This window comes from Podarcis pityusensis (genome assembly GCF_964106645.2).
Source record: "Podarcis pityusensis genome assembly, chromosome: 3".
NCBI classification, from domain to species: Eukaryota; Metazoa; Chordata; class Lepidosauria; order Squamata; family Lacertidae; genus Podarcis; species Podarcis pityusensis.
Genome location: NC_138026.1, coordinates 50,122,643 through 50,139,967, shown reverse-complemented (window position 1 = coordinate 50,139,967; position 17,325 = coordinate 50,122,643). Strand labels below are relative to the sequence as shown.

Sequence of the window (17,325 nt, the reverse complement as noted above, 5' to 3'; positions counted from 1 at the left end):
ATATTAAGTTAGCTAAGTGTAGCATTACAAAATACTTCACAATGGGCCTAGTTCATCAGTAACGTGTCTAGGATTGATATTTTCAAGGCCCCTTAACACTAACAGAAAATAACTGCATAAATTCGGGAAGCTGGGCCATCATGGAGGCAAATATTTGTTTTATTGAGTCTCTGATTCAAGGGCTTCTGAAGTCAAATGTGATTCTTTCAGCCAGTCAATTAACTCTTGAAATTAAATAATACATTTTCTCCTTTCTTGCTTTCAACTGAAACCTTCTCCTAAAAAATGGTGAAATCATTTCATTGTTTGGCACATTCATCCTTTAATGTAAGGAAAGAGCACTTGCCACAATCCTGACTCTCCCATCTGAATATGTAAGTCTGTGCACCAAAAATATAGCTGTGCGCAGAGAGGCAGAAGTGCGGGAAGCAGACTAGAACCATGTACAAGATAAACGAGGCCAAAACTTCATTGGGTACAGGATCATTGGGTTTGATCTTGCATAAAGGCAAGGATCCTCTCTCTTGCTTCTAGGCTAAGGTTACCAGATTTCCCCGTTTCCTGGGGACAATCCCGGATTTACAAATCAGTCCCCTGACAAAATCCATCTATTTAGTAGGAAGCTGAAAAGTGTCCCCAGATTCATTGGAAAAAATCTGGTAACCTTATTCTAGGCAGCCCACATCCTGCACTGGGATTCCACCCAGCCTGCCTGCTGGGCAACCAGTAGGAATTGCCATGGGGAGGTTCACACCAAGGTGCATGCTAAGAAACAAATTAAAACACACACCAACATTCTACATGTTTCAGCAGGCTTTTAAAAAGGGGTTTTTAGCAGGCTCTGAGAAGAGTACAGCAAAGGCACCTGCCTAATGTCAATAGGGAGTTCCAAAGTTTGGTGCTATCACACTGAAAGATCGATTTCTTACAAATGCAGAATGGGTAATATATAATACCTGTAGTGTAGCAGTGCCAGCTCTGCAGATCAAAGCGGCATAGTGGGCATATTTGGAGTAAGGGGACAGGTACTGGTCCCAAGTTGTTGAAGGCTTTATATACTAGTAGCAGCACCTTGAACTTGGTCCAGTAGCAAATTGGCAACCAGGGCAGCTTCCAGATCAAGCACAAGGGAAGTCTCACACAGAACACATTGCAGTAATCCAGTCTTGGTACTTTATGTCATTATTTTACCCTATTAGGGTGATGTAAACACAATATAAAAAACAGATCACTGCATATCCTTTAGCTGTGGGATAAATATGGTTCCTCATGGCTTTGCAGTGACAAACATTCATTATCATGCTTCAGATGAACTGTCCACCTTCTTAAAATGTTAAACCGCTGCTGAAATATTCATATTTTATCTGTTCATTCATTGCCTTATTAATTTTTTAAAAGGAAACTTTTTTTTAAAAAAAAGAATAGAGCAGTTTTTTGTTATGACACAGGAATGCAGCCAATTGGAATCCTACACAGTTTCTGATTCTCACTTGCAAAGCTGATACTCCCTGCAAAAGCTCAACCCTAGAGAAGAAAAGTACGTTTGGACTGAATATAGTGCTTTAAACTCAGTACCATCACCCTAAAAAAATGTTACACATGTATTCTCCTTCCTGTACAAAATGCCAGTTTTACAACTTGTGGGATTGCAGTAATTTTATGATGTCTGCACAATATTGACTCCCCCCCCCCCCCAGGTTGTGTTTACTTCATGAGTCCTGGCTTCATTTTAGGGTAAAAATGAATGTGGTGCCTCTTAAATTCTGCTTAAATTCACTGTCTGCTGTCTGCTTTTCAAATAAGTGGAAAGGAAGTCACGGGAGTCCTGTGAGAGGACTACTTTGTAATGCAATTTTTAAAATGGTGCATTGTAATGCAAATTAAATTTGATTTCTCGCAACTTTCAGCGTGATCGCAAGAACCATTGTGTGGTCCCTTCTAGTCAGAAATGCTTCATGAATCAGCCAGTTGATGGATGTGCAAAAAGTTGGTTTGTCAATCCAAGCTGCCATGCTGCGTTCAGAGACCCTTCCCTTCCCCTCTCATAAAGGCAATTGCAAATGGTTGTTTCAGGAGAATTCTCATGCTCGATAGGGTTTGTCATGTATTGGTAGCAAGTGGCTTTGGTGTTTACCTTATTTGTTTTCCCCTTTGGCAGTAAGTTTGATTGCATCTGAGTTAACCCAATGTCTTTTCAAAGTGACAGGAATGTATTAATTGCCACGCTACTCTTTTGAGGCAAAACCAAACCTCAGCACTATCCCCTGAAAGGCAGGGCTGTGTTGTGTAATAGGCAAGACCTTGGACAGGTAATGAAGCAATGGGTAAGGATGCTAACCTTAAGGCTGCTTCTGCGTTGCTCTGCGACCTTGAAAATGTCCTTGAGAATGCTGTGCGCCACTTTCTTGCACTGCTATGCCAAACAAGCTTAAATAGCCTTTGAACAGCTCGCTGTGTATAGTGAAAATTTTACCCTTCATTTTAACTCATTTACAAGTCCACTGAATTAAACACGGGCTCAATTGGTGCTCCTTCCTAAAGCTACAGTCCTATGCACAATTGGAAGAAAGAACCACTGACATCTGTAGGACTTACAGCTCAGTCCTATGCCTGTTTACTAACTGGGTGTCAGCTATACTGGAGAGAAAATGTTTTGCAGAAAGATTTTGCTCTGGTTATTGAATTCAGAGTTTGAGTGTGACCCTATAGGATGATATAAAGGAAAACTGGGTGTCCCATTGTATTTTTTTTGGGGGGGGGGTCTGTTTTGGAGTGCATGGCTGGCACAATAAAAGAACCACATTTCCAAAATTCCAGCGGTCTCTGTATAATCAAAGCCGTGGAGTTTGTCACAGGTTTACATCTAGTCCAACATTTCCCCCATTGGGCTTGGTCTTTTTTAAAAATTCAATTTCCATAGGAAATGCTTCCTAGACATCAATGACAGGAGGATCAGAGATCTTTGAACATATCCCCAAGAGGACACTGCTATTAAAGCAAATTGTCTACATTTCAAACTCCCGCTGATTCCTGAGAGTTTGCTCTCCTTTTTATTGTCCACCTACATTAGCAAAAATAGTATTTCAAAAGGCATCATTTTCTTTAGCAGCGCAGCCAGTATTAGTGGATAATTGGTTTCCTCACATTGGTGTGTTTCAACATGGATCTCTTGTAGGCACAGAAGGTTTAAAAATAGATTACAGACAGGTAAGTTAATGCCTTATTGTGTTAAGGATAATGAAAGACATACTGCTTCTCTTCTGCTATGTTTTTATGAAATTTGGGGCTTGGCTTTCCCCTTATAGTGGTGAAGGGAACTATGCCATTTCGGGCTGCAGGTGGTGTGTGTCTCTCTGTGTGTGCATGTGAAACTTTTGAATGTTCCCAACTGTGGCATCCCCCCCCCCAAAAAAACTCCTTACAGGTAAATTTTAGGTCATCAGGAAGAATTGTTCCAGTATAACTACTGTACTCCCTTCTCTGCTCTCTTTCCATTTTCTTTCTTTTTGCCAAGGAAACATTTTTTTAAAAAATGTGATTGTTCATTTACAACCTGAGGTAAGACTGATCAACCTATCACTTCATACCCACCTAATTCTGCTGCATATGTAGACCAGGCCAGTCAAATAAGTCGTTGCTACTTACCAGGAGGCAGAGAGGGATGGGCAAGGCAGAGGCGAAGTTGGCTCTTGAACTGGAATTAAATGAGGAGAATATTACCTCAAGTAAGCATACACTGGACTGCAGCCTTAAACGTTGTTCCTCAGAGTTGGCCTTCCTATTCCCTGCAGCTTCTTCTCAGGTAATTTATCTTCTAGGCACCTTGTCCATTGAGTAGCTATACTGAACATGTGCAGTAAACTGTTCCTCAGCTGGGATCCAATTCATGCATGGCACAAGTAGGCTTAATTTAAATGAAGCTAGCCCAGTTTCCACCATCTGAGAAAGACCTGCTAGAGAGCAGATCCTTTTCTGTTTTCCCCCAGAAGGCTTAGGATGAAGTTGTGCTTGCAGTGAGCAAGCAGCTGGACATGGAATTAGTGTCAACAGGGTTTTTAACAGGTGTTTTAGAATTAGCTTTTTATTATTATTGACACAAATAGTACAGACAGTAACATTTGTGCAAAGGCAGGTATTCAGAGTGCCTATATTAAATTTGCCTTCTGTGGGTGCCATACATGATTCCTCATTAGCCAAAGCTGCTCAATTTGAAGACTATTGCAAAATGGGAGGGGTGGGGATATAGAACTCTGTAGCTTTAGCCAGTAATTTATACATAGTTAGAAGAGTCATACGGAGCCAACAAGCTGTATGGAGCCAGCAAGAAGACTAAATTATTTGTCACTGCTAAAAAGCACGTCCGTTCAGCAGTGCTTCAATTAACATCAGTATGTCAGGCCTTTAATCCTTGTTTCATTTTTAAAAGACTCTACTTATTTGCCAGAGCATTCGGAAAAGATAATTCACATTTGTTATCCTCTCATATTTATTATTGCAAAGGGAAGAGATTTTCTCATTCTTAACTGGGCAAACATGTCTATTTTGGTTTTTCTCTGTTTCTTATTTTTCCAGTCTTATGCTTGGTTCTTCATATTTCCACATCATTTCAGGATTTAAAAAAAAGTCCTCATGAAACTTCAGCATTTTAGTGCAAATCTCTCCTAATGGATGCATTTTTGCAAAAGCAATTTCCCCTAATATAATGTGTTTTTGTATGTCGTTTTCACCAATATATTCCTTTATATGCACAGTTTATCCTATTAAATGCATTTCTGTACACATTTGGCTGGAGAACTGCACTCCAAGATTTGGGAAAGTGCAAATTTCAAATTATGGCTATGCTTCATGGATAGTCTGGAAAGTGTGAATTAGATAAGATCACCTTTAAGTGTAAACTGACTTGGATTTCTCTCACATCCCTAATCTTAACTAGTAAAACAATTGCCAAAAAATCCATACTGTTCACTCACCCCAGCTTCTCTCATCTCTGCCCATCTTTTCCATGCAACATGGATTCTTATTTGACTATTAGCTTTGGTAACTTAATTCTGAAATCCAGTGCTATTCTCTTTATGCCTCTTTCATCATTCATCAGCCAGCTTCCAAAGGGCATAGAAATATGTTTCTCTTATGTTGAGGAACAGACAAGCTGAAATAGAAATGCTGTTTATTATTCTACTTTATTTGGTATAAATAGTGCTAGGAGGTATATGAGACTAAAAGTTTTTTTATTAAAAAAATAATACACTGTAATTAAAACAAAAACAAATCAAACCATTTTGCATAATTCATCATTTGTATAATATGTTAGAGAGAGAGAGAGAGAGAGAGAGAGAGAGAGTTTGCAAGATTTTGATGTTCTGAAGTGCAAGATTCCCAGGGAATCTACACTTCTTGCATCAAATGTGCATTGTGCTGTCCTCTTATTTGTTTCAACAGCAGCAGATTTGCTGGCCTGCTGAACAAAGCACTCCTGCCTGCTGGATATTGCAGGCACTGTGCCCTTATGAAGGTAAGAACCCAGTTTGCCCTTACAGTGAACCAGTAAGCAGTGTAATAAATGTCACATCACACAGATGTTTCATCAAGTGCTCAGTAGGTAACATCTACTGGAGATGTCCTCATCACATCTGGTTGTGAACAACTCAGCAAATAATTGCCATTTCAGCAGCCATTGTTTTCATCAGCATTTTCCTGTGTAGCAAGAATGCCAGCACAGAACTTTTAGAATTTCAAAGTGAAAGTTAGCTTTGGTTCTTGAAAAGCATGAATGAATTCTGATAAGGCTTATCAACAACTACTCTGTGCCATCAGTAAATTATGAAACAGGCTGCACTACAGTGTTGGTCACAGTAGAAGTGGTCAAATACTAACAGCCGACCCAATGAAATACCATGGGCCTGACAGACATTTCTGCAAATGTAGAAGTGACTATTGGTACACTGTCATCCAGACAGCATAAAACAGTGTGTGTTCCTGACAGAGCTAATTGAGGCAGTCAAATAAATATCCTTTTTAAATATTTAATTTTGTAACCAGCTTGAATGGAAAACCAAAACCGCACGCAGTGAAAAGTCATGCTTCCCTGATTAAGCTATCTGTTTCTTCCTGAATGAACACTGAAACAAATCTAGCCCATCTTCCATCTTTTCCTTTTGAACTACACCCAAGTTTTCCTATTGAAACACCAGAGTAAACATGTTTAGGAAAGGACTATGGCTCAGTGGTAGGTAAGATGTTTTTCATGCAGAAGGAGCCATCTCCAAGTTGACAAGCCACACCTGATGAACTTCACTCTCTATCATCATCATTGTCATCATCATGTGGCACTTTTATCCTGCTTTCAGCCAAAAAAAGGGGGGTTTCCAGAGTAGCTTACAAATGCAGACAGAAGATCAGGGGTGCCAACTTGAATAAAATATTGGGAGGGGGGCAGGTAAGCCCCACCCTGCATAACTGATCACAAGACGTGGTGCACACACACCATTTGAACGGCAATGCCCAACAACTTGGGGCGGGGGCAGCCCCCTCAAATATTTTAAGGCGCCCCTAGGAGATGGCTCCTACGCAGAAGATAGTCCCTGACATGTGGCTAAAAGACAAGACACAAAAAAAGGAGGATGGGAGGGAGGAAGAGAAAAGCAAACTCAAGTACAGTGGTACCTCAGGTTAAGTACTTAATTTGTTCCGGAGGTCCGTTCTTAACCTGAAACTGTTCTTAACCTGAAGCACCACTTTAGCTAATGGGGCCTCCTGCTGCCGCCACGCCGCCAGAGCCCGATTTCTGTTCTTATCCTGAAGCAAAGTTCTTAACCCGAAGCACTATTTCTGGGTTAGCGGAGTGTGTAACCTGAAGTGTATGTAACCTGAAGCGTATGTAACCTGAGGTACCACTGTACTACAGAGATCTTGTAGTGAACAGCAGGAGAAGACAAATTTGGAGATGAGCCAAAAGTTACTGGTCTGGTGGAAGAGCCGTGTTTTTTTTTTTGGATCTTGCCTCCCTACCTCCAGGTCGGGCTAAGGAAGACCCCTGTCTGAAACCCTGAGAAATTACTGCCTGTCAGTTTAGATAGCATTGAGCTACAGGGATCAAAGATATCAGGAAAGCACAGTTTCTATGTTCTTCCTAAAATCATAATTGTTTTCATAAGATTCTTAGCCAGTAGTTTGCCAAAGTGTAAGCATTTAATTCTATATGAGTTCATTTTTAGCTTGATAACATCTCAGGCTTTTAAATATGGGCCTCTATTCTACATGGGATTGTAATAAATCTCTGTTGAAAAGGACATTTGAAAAAGGTAGGGTTCACCAACTGGTTTATGCCAGCTGAGACAGACACAGCTGTGCTTTTCAAGAATAATGCAGTTAAATGAGGACTCTGAGTGGTTCCTCCTGACGCGTCACTTCCTGTTGCACCCTTTCTTTTTTCAGAACAGTGGAGCATTGTGAGATCATGTTAGCTGAATTGTAGGGTGAAGGAAAGAAGGAGAGCAGGAGTCATTTCCCAAAGTTTGCATTCAGATTTTTCAAGTTTTAGATTAAGGCAAATCTTTGTTTCAGGTATGCTCTAAGGAGCCCTTCCTTCATCCTTGCCATCATTCAGTATTGCAGCTTGTAATCCCCGCCTCCCCAGTATGTTCCTGAATGATGCTAAGATGTAAGGGTCAGATGGCAAGTTACATACCGTGGGCAAGGGTTGTGCTTCAGCTGCAGAGGTCAGTTATGGACTAAGCAGTCACACAATGGGACACGTCTTAATTCATCGTGATGGCTGCCTTCTGACTAAAATGACCTATCCCAGTGATGTTAATGGAGCCATTCACCTGAATAAAAGTATACTGAATATGACTGAAGGTTTCGAAGTGGGGTTTTGGGTTTTTTAAATGCAGAACTCGTTGAATTACATAATTCGCTGTGGAATGCCCACATATCCAATGAACATAAAGGTCTTCAAGTAATGTTTTTCCAGTCAGGGAAGGTGTGCAAGGGAGAGCAAAAACCAACAAGCTGAGGGAGAGTAATATACCTGCAAATAACCAAGGGTTAGGGTTTCCTCAGGTGTGCATCACACACTCCTGTAGCACTGCTATAGCAGGGTCACACACTCCTTGCTATTGTGGACTCTGTTAGCTTATGTAAACAGGAGGGTACATATAGAATCTGGGAGAGAAGTGGAGCAGGGGGAATATAGGCTTTTGATGGGCTGGGAAGAAGTGGCTCTGATGTATAAGGCAAGGCCAGGTATAACTCATGAGGTTTCTAGGCTACATGTGACTGGGTGGATGAAGAAGATTCTAACATGTTTGTGAAAGCAGTTGTAAAACCAAACGATTTCCCCCCTCAAAACTTATGTTGCTTTAAAGGCAGAAAGCCCATCTTCATCTGCCCATTATAAACAGTACATATAGGAAGCATATTTCTTACCCAGCAAACCAGGAGAAATAAAATCTAGGCTGGAATAGGACCTGAAACAGATGGCCGAAGGCACAGCATGTCTGAAAAAGGACCAAATTGGAGTGGAATTGTGCATCTTCCTTTCCATGGCAAACATTAATTCCCAGTGCAGTTATGCACCATTCCACAAGTCCATAAACATTTTCTCATTACATTATTCTGCAACTGCTAATGCACTTGTGGCTTCTCATCTGCCTCTCTTTCATGATCTGTGCTTGTGCTAGGTCAGCCCATAACACACTGCCCTTGGCTATACTGACACTAATTAAATGGTCTTTCTTCTTCCTTCTGTGATAGGTGCCTATATAGAGATATATATGTACAGTCTTAACCAGTGCTTTTTTATAAAAAAATGTTTAGGGGTACTCTCATTTTCCTACTAATATTGAAATACTGCCCCTCAATGAGGCCAAACTTAGATTCACAACATGTTTAGGGGTATGCGTACCCCTGCGTACACCCCCCCCCAAAAAAGCACTGGTCTTAACCAAAGTGCCAGTTCACAGGTAGGGGCAGTGTCCAAAAAACTAAGGGAATGTTCTCTTGGCATATATAGAAAGGCATAAGTATAGGGAGGGAGTTTTTGGCACATAGAGAAAAGCATAAGGAAAGAGAAGTGGATTATTTGCACTGATAGTTTGGGTGACTATTTTGCATTTTTCTTACTTAAAACTTCCAGCACCTCCCTCAGATGCTTTGATATATTTTATGAAAGTGCAAGTTATAAATAAAATACTAGACTCTGGATGCCTGGAGTTCACAACTGGAAGGGTGGGGTGGCAGCAGTGCAGCCTTTTGCCTCCTATGGGAAAATTTGTAGATAGAATTGCATAGTTGGAAGGGATGCCAAGGGCCATCTAGTCCAACCCCCTGCAATGCAGGAATCTCAGCAAAAGCATCTGTGACAGATGGCCATCCAAATGTAGACGTGTTACTTTAAAAGCAGGTGCAGCACCGGACGTGCATCCAATAAGAAGTCACATGGGAAGTCACATGAGCAACGTCATGGGAGGAGTGTTCCTAGGACCAAGGTGGAACTGTGATGCTCCCTTGTAGTTTTTGTTATCAAATGCTGCATGTTGCTTAAGTGATCTTGTTATATTTGTAATATTGGAATGCAGTTTCTTGGTATGTTGTTATATTTGTTTGAAATGCATCTAGTTTCTGTCGTAAGCCGCTTTGAGCATGATTTTTTTGAAAAATAAAAAATGTGACATATAAATAAAATGAATGAATGGGAGAGGCTTTTAAGGTCTGTCTGTCCATTTCCAGCAGATGGATGGTAAACTACCCTTCCTGCCAGATCATGGCAGTGTGGGTCCAGCTTGTTGTCTCAGGACTAAGTAGGTATGGTTGCCATGTTGAGCTTTTTTTTGGCAAATTCACAATAACTGCCGACATGGGTTGCCATACGTCCGGATTTCCCCAGACCTTTCTTTGCCATTTCCAGCATGATGCTGCTTTCGGCTGCAGTATTCCGGATGTGTCCGGGAAATTCCCTAAAGTAGGAACCTTTTGCTCTGTGATCTGAATTAGCAGTTGGCAAGGGTGTTTCTAAACTTAATCTGGAAGAGCCTTCTAAAGAGAAAATTAAAAATTACAACAGGGCAAAACTATGGTGAGGGAATGGGGAATCAATGTTGTGAACTGCCCTGAGATTTACAGATGAAGGGCAGTGTGTGTGTATATATATATATACACACACAGAAGTAACAGTAATAGTGATAGATTTGGCTGGCTATGAGCAGTGTACAGCTCTAATCAAGGCTTGGAACCAGGGTTAAGTTACCCAAGCATTCTTCAGTAGGTACCACTTTTACAGTTGAAGATTTGGGTGGATAACCAAGGACTTTTGTAGATCAGCAACTCAATTAAATTCTTATTTAAATACAGGTGTCTTGATTCCTGGGTCTGGGAGCAACGAAACATGTTGCATGGATTGAAAAGCAAAATGGAATGGTGGTTTCCCCCCGACCTCCATTTTATTTTTCTGTCAAGCAGATCAGTATGTGGTCAGGCTTCTAACTAATCAAGAGAGCTTATATTGGTCAGACAAAGAATGAAGAGGAAGCTGCCCTCTGGGTTACTATTTTATCAAAGGTTGATTTAAGCGTCTCCAGTTCCAGCAATGTTTCTTCAGAGCATTGTGTTTCCAGATTAGATTAAACACTTAATCTTGTTTTCAAGGTCAAGCAGGGTTTGATTAAGTTTTCTGGTTCAACTTTATGAGATTAAAAAAAAAAAACTACTGCTGCTCCTTCCCTTCTAGTTCAGAAAAGCATTGCCTATGCCTCTCCCCCCCACCCCCAAGTCCAGTAACAAAACAGTTATTCTGATAGAGTGTTTTGATCCAAGTGAAAAGAAGAGCTATGGGCACTATCTGCTTTTTACAACAGGAGCTGTGATGACTTTAATTTTGTCATAGAAAATGTACAAAATCTAAACTTTGTATGCATTTTAAATTAATTTTTCAAAGTCATCTCTGGAGAAAACCATTTATGTAGACTAACACTGCAATCCTAGGTGTTACTCTGAATTAATTCCCATTGTTTTCAATGGGGCTCACTCCCAGAAAAGTGTGCATAGGATTGCAGCCTAACTATGACTGGGATCCAAAGGACTGTGCAACTAGTTCCATGAACCTAATGAGCTTTGGTGCTTGAGTTCGCAAACAGCCACATTCAGATGTTGGATGGGGACCTGCTTTTCAAGGAAGGAAACATTACAGTTTGGTCATGCCCAAATCCTTGGCATCTTTAACATTGGTTTGAGATCCTGGCCTTTAATTACTCTGATGCTGAATTCACAGTAGGACGAGACCTTTACTAGGGGACCAAGCAAAATAGCATGAAATAGTAAGTTTTATGATTGTTCCTAATAAAAACATTGCTATACTGTAGATTTTTATAGACCAATATGACTATCTATACTTTGTTCTGATGTGGATGCAAATTTGCCTAAAAATCCAGGGATGCAACTCTCATTGGCTCAAGACAGTTTGTTGCCCAATCAGCTATGCCATGCGATCCAATAATCCTGTGCCAATATTTCTTGCAATCTAGCAGCAAATTCCAGGGTACAGTCCTCTGACTGCACCTGTCTAGGTAGAATCTGAAAGTTGCACCCATGATCTTCTGCCTCAGTGATGGTCACCTCCCACCCACCCTGGGTCACATGCTGGCTGAGGGTAAGGCACTCCTGGATATGCAGGGTGTGCCCTTCTGTTCAGCCCACCTTGCCTCTTCCAAGAACTTGATGCTACAAGATAAAGGGGAAGATGAGCCTTATCAGGCTGTCCTTTATCAATCAACAACCTCTTTCCTGGGGTCTGCCTGAAATTTGCAAAGTAGAGAAGGTTATGGCGTCTAGGCATAAGGGTGTTTACAATAGTAGAAAAAGTTTACTAAAATGAGAAAGAGATAATTTTAAGGAAAACATAATTGAGAATCCAGCAAATTCCCCAACCGAGCAAAAACCAAAAGTAGATTAAAATGCAGACCTTGAACTTAAACAGTCCCTTTCCCTACCAGACTTTCAGAAGAATCTTGCTCTTGAGTATCAGCTTTCTTGTTTGCCCCTCTTTCAGGCTTAAAATATTTTTTCCTTACCATGCTGAGAGCCACCTTGATCTACCTACCCTCTGGCTAGCAACCTTTGTTTCAAGCCTTTGTCTACCTGCCCGCTTTATATCACAGGCTCTTCACAGCAGGTTACGGCAACAGGAAGTCTTAGAGCCCAGATCACAGGCTCCAGGAAGTGATGGAGCCCTTAATTTTCCCACCTTCAGGCAAGGGATGTGCTATCTTTCACACACAGATACACATACTGGAGCTGTACTGCCTCCACATCTGGGTTTAATGTTTAATTGCTTGTTCAGCACTAGACTAGAATCTCCACAAGCCAACCAAATACCTCTAGGAAGTTTACAAGGAAATACTATATCATCATGGGAAGGGCAATCATCCCTTGTAGTTCATCTGCAGCATTTGATAATCCAAATTACTGCTTATTTGATTCAGATTCATTAGTAGCATTCAGCCTATTCTGCTGGCACTGGACAGAAAGGCAGAGCGTGAAGTGAATGTGTGGCATTATGGAGTCAGGTAGCACATCGAGAAGCATGAAGTCAATAAAAATACTCTATAAGGGATTTAAAAAATAAATAGGAATTCCATCATGCAAATAAAATGGATGGTATAAAATTCATTCAGATGACACACGAAGCCACTGGTTCTGCAGGCTTCTGGCTTTCTTTCGTTTTTGGAGAGGGTGTCCAAATGACGTATGAGAATTTGATTAAAATCTTTCCTCCAACCTTCTTGAGGGTGATAAAAGAGCTAAGAAATCTTTGCTGCATGGGGGAATGATGAACTGCACAAGGGAGGAGAAAGGGAGAAGAGAGGTTTAACGAACAATTTCGGGTTATAAATATGACTGCATATAAATATGATTCCGACAGTGAATCCTATAACCCGTTTTGGGGGATCAGCATGACAGAAGCTGTGTTCTTGGAATTTGATCCACTCTTCGCTTTTGTGGCAACCTGTCCTTTAACTTGAATGGTGCGGGACAGGTGCATTGTAGGGACTGAAGGGAGCAGGGAGACAGCTTCTGCGGCAAGTGATGAAGACAAAATAAAATGAAGATACAGCTCAAGAAGTGGTGGTGAGAGCTATTTCCTTGTAGTTAACCTCCTGCTAAATGAATAATAGTTCTAAGAATGTATTTCACATCCCTGCTGTTCTTCAGATAGCCCTCTGTCAATCACTATCAAACCACCATGGAAGCAATTGCCAACTTGGTGCCCACCAGATATTTTGGACAAGAAATCTCTTCAGCCCAGCCAGCTCGCTACTCTCCTTCCTATCCTGGCTCAGAACATCTGCTTTACCCTTTACCATTCTATGCCCCGTATAAGCCCAGGACATAAATCAATTTTTATGTTGGAATCTGAAATGTTTCTGCTAAATATGTCAGACAGAACTAGGATTTCTATCCAAACCCAAGTTTCAGCATGTAGATTTCGACCGTCAGATGTCATCATTGGCCATTGTTTCCTTGAATAGCCATCCTGCAGCATTGTGGTGTTCATTCAAGAAGCACCGGTCTATGATTTGCTGATCTTAGATTGGAGTGCAGAGAAGCTCTTAGGGCATCTCTTGCTTAAAATGGTAACTTGCAAATCTGATTCTGTTTCAGCAGGAGAGTCTCTTCTTGAGCAAAATGAATGGCAGAATGGTGCTCATAACAGGGCAATTTGTAAAATTACACAGACATCTTCCTTTTTGATTAGTAATAAAGTCATTTGTCCTCGCGGCCACTTGATTGAGTACATGAAAAGGAGCTTAACAGCACAAACCCCTCGATTTCAATAAGATTTCTCATGGCACAGGATCAATTAAGCTTAAAGTTTAAAAGAAGAGTTTCCGCTTTGGAATGTTCAGGGCAGCACATTTATTTCAATGTCATCTCATTAAAAGTAAGTACTCAGATATCATAAGTAAATGGTTTCTGTTTTACTCCGCTCAGAAAAGGGCAGGCTCTGTAGCCTGCGCTTGAAGTCAGCTCATCTGTTCATTGGATGGGATATTTATCCCAGCTGTCAGCCCTGAAGTAAGCAAGCTGTAATCAGTCGTTTCCTTGGTCAGGACCTCTCCTGTTTGTGCATCTTTATATAGAAGAGCTGCTCACCTACTGAATACATTTTTAATGTATTTTTTTATTCCAGCAAGCATCTTGCTTAAATTTGATTTCATGATTTTTACTGACTTTCATTTTTATTGCACTGAGAGTTTTTGTTGTACATCAAGCAGTTATATAAATTGCAGAAATAAACTTAAATAATTATAAATATATAGCCATTTCTCCAGGGCAAGGTTTAACCCTGCTAATGCATTCTGCCTTTTTACTTAGAGTTCCTCTTTTCTTTTCTTTTTTTTTACATAAGGGGGCAGAAACATATTAACCATATGCTTCAGGCAGACTGTAAATTAAGAGAAGATTGAAACACTGGCCACTGGTTTGAGCAGTGGTGTACACAATCCACATCTATCCTGTTGTCTCATATGAAATACTGCATTTTTTGTGTTTTTCTGCAAAACAGCTTCAATCTGAATTTCATTTTTTAAAATAAATTAAATTTACGTACTGCCCTTCATCCAAAGATCAAGGGCAGTTTACAGTATAAAAACACAAAATACATGACATATGAGAAAAAAGAAAATAAAAGAGAATTGAGAGACAGAATGTCCTGGCTGCATTTTAAGCTGGTAGTATGTGCACAGCCAGTGAGAACAATAACTCAGAAATCTTTTGACACTGCCTTCAACAGTCTTACAGGTGTCTGTCTGTCTGTCTGTCTGTCTGTCTATCTATCTATCTATCTATCTATCTATCTATCTATCTCTCTATCGCAATAGGGTATGTGTTCCCTAAACGGGATTTAGAGTGTCTGTTAAACAAGCTGTCTGATCCAAGTCTGGTTTAAAGATTATGAGCTATAAAAATGGAGCCCAGGAGAGACCTTGAAGTTGCCAGTCTACGGTGAGGCTTTGGGTAGCAGACTGAGCAGGCATGCAGGTGACCTGCTCACATTGTATTTCTATTTAAATTATAGTAATTATTTCTAAACTTGCATCTATACATATGAATTTTATGCAAATCTGTATCCTCCTTTGTCTTTTCTTTTTTTTTGACGAAGCATTTTCTCATTTTGGGTGATGCGAAAATGTCCATTTAACAGTCCACTGAAAAAAAAAAAGGGGGGGGGGGAATCTCACCAAACCGCTAAGGCCTAGAAAATCCTCTGGAAGATGTATTCAGAGTATTGAAGCATATTATCTCCATTAAATATTATTTAAATACTGAAATCTGCATTTGTTACTCTCCCTCAAAGTACTTATTGAATACTTATTAAATATTTACCATTGAACTCTTAAAATAAGTCTAGTGATCATAAGCTAATAATTCTGTATCCAGCAATTTGTTCAGGGAACTTGCAATCATCTTGCAATCAATGCATGTTCCTCCACCACAGACCTAAAATACTGTCAACATAGGCTAGAAATGGAAAGAAACACATTTTTAATATATGCATTCTTAATATATTTAATATGTGTATTAATTTAAATACATTAATATATTAATTTAATATATGCACTATTAAATATGTACTCTTGCAAGTTCAGCTCTTAGATAATGTGACAAATATCACAAGAGAGCCAAAATTGCATAGTAGTCAGTGGGTGGTATTCTGCTATCAGCATAAGGATTTCTGTTTGTGTAACAGGACTTTCCTCCTTTCCTCTGAACGTGGGTGTCCTGCACCCTCCCCAAAACCATTCCAGAGGGTTGGGGGAGCCCCTAGAACAGATTTAGGGACACTCAGGAGGAGGAGAGGGCAAGAATATTTTGTGGCACAAGTGGAAATTCATTCCCTGACAGAATGTTTATCTGATTGCTATCTGATTGCTATGCTGGATTCCACCAAGAATATTTGCCTTTTACCTCAGTCAGTCTTGGGTTCAAAATCCCCTTTAGCCTTGAAACTCACTGGGTGACAAGCTATATTTACTTGTTGGTTAATTGTTTTTTAAAAAAAACTCCCAGTTGTGAGGTGGTGGAAGAAAAAGACATGGAAGAGCAAATGCCAATATAATAAATACATCTGAGTGATGGCCTGGGATATTCCAAGAACTGGTTCAGCTTGCATAGCCCCAGACACTTCACTGATTACTTAAGAAGTAAACAATAGTATGTATGAACAGCAGTGGAAGATTTTCCCCTCAATTTTGTTAGTCCTCTAGTAGGCAGCAACAATGATAACATAAATTTTATTAGTGAACAAAACTGGCCTTGAACTCAGTGCATGAGCTAAACTAATCAATCATAACTAATCAATCATATTCACAAAGGCAAAGAAAATTCCCAGCATTTTATGGCTATATTTTCAGTGTTTTCTTTTTCTTCAACTTGGATAAAGGGACTTTAACTGAAGATATAGCTCAGATGGTTAGAGTGTGGTGCTGATAACACCAAGATTGCAGGTTTGCTCCCCATGTGGGACAGTTGCATATTCCTGCACTGCAGAGGGTTGGACTAGATGATCCTCAGGGTCCCTTCCAAGTTCTATGACTTTGGAAAGAACATTTACCAGCACACGCTTACATCCATCAAATGGAAATCAACATGATTTTGTGGCTGGATTAACTGTGGCTGGATCATACCAGCACTCTTTGTCCACACCAGCTAACTGTACGGCCTTGTTCCTCACTGTTGAGAATGGGAAAGGGTTTCATAGCAATTTTTCTTTAATTTCACCCGAACATTATGACAGAGACCACTCACAGTTATGTGAGTCATTGTGTTGCAAAGGCACAAGAATGAGATTTGCCCTTTAAAATCACTAAAAAAAGAGGGGGGATCATATATTTCAATAAATACAATAAAGAAAATACTTCAGTCTATGCCTTGAAAGACTGGCTGTAGCAATCTGTTTTTTTTAAATTTCACATTAATTCTAGTCTCTCTCTCTCTCTCTCTCTCTCTCTCTCTCTCTCTCTCTCTTTCTTTCTTTCATAGGGCATATACCTGTGTGTCAACTGCCCCCCTTAAAGTCTGAAACCTGAATTTGATAATTTCTTTTTCTGTTCTCTCTTTATGCACTCAAACTACCTAGCAAATCCTGATAATCACGTGCCCTTGTCAGCTACATTTTTCATATATTTACTTCTTTTTCTAAAAAAAACCCTGTCTACATCATTCTTGTCTGTAGAGTTTTACATCGTCAATTCATTGCCATAGGCTGCTAGTCTTCAACAAAAATGTCAGACCAAATGAAGAAAGGTAAGACTGTAGGAATGGAAGTTG

At 40.2% G+C, this 17,325-nt stretch overlaps 1 protein-coding gene across 2 annotated transcripts in view; it reads left to right on the top strand.

Moving 5' to 3' along the window:
• Positions 1-17,325, top strand: part of SCML4 (Scm polycomb group protein like 4) — a 76,439-nt gene that overhangs the window by 6,829 nt on the left and 52,285 nt on the right. Inside the window, exon 2 of one of the 2 annotated variants that reach the window (XM_080999811.1) lies at positions 5,440-5,512. The exons of the other annotated variant lie outside the window; for it this stretch is intronic. The gene's annotated coding sequence lies outside the window, so the exon portion shown is untranslated. The remainder of the gene's footprint in view (positions 1-5,439; positions 5,513-17,325) is intronic. 2 annotated transcript variants of the gene reach the window in all.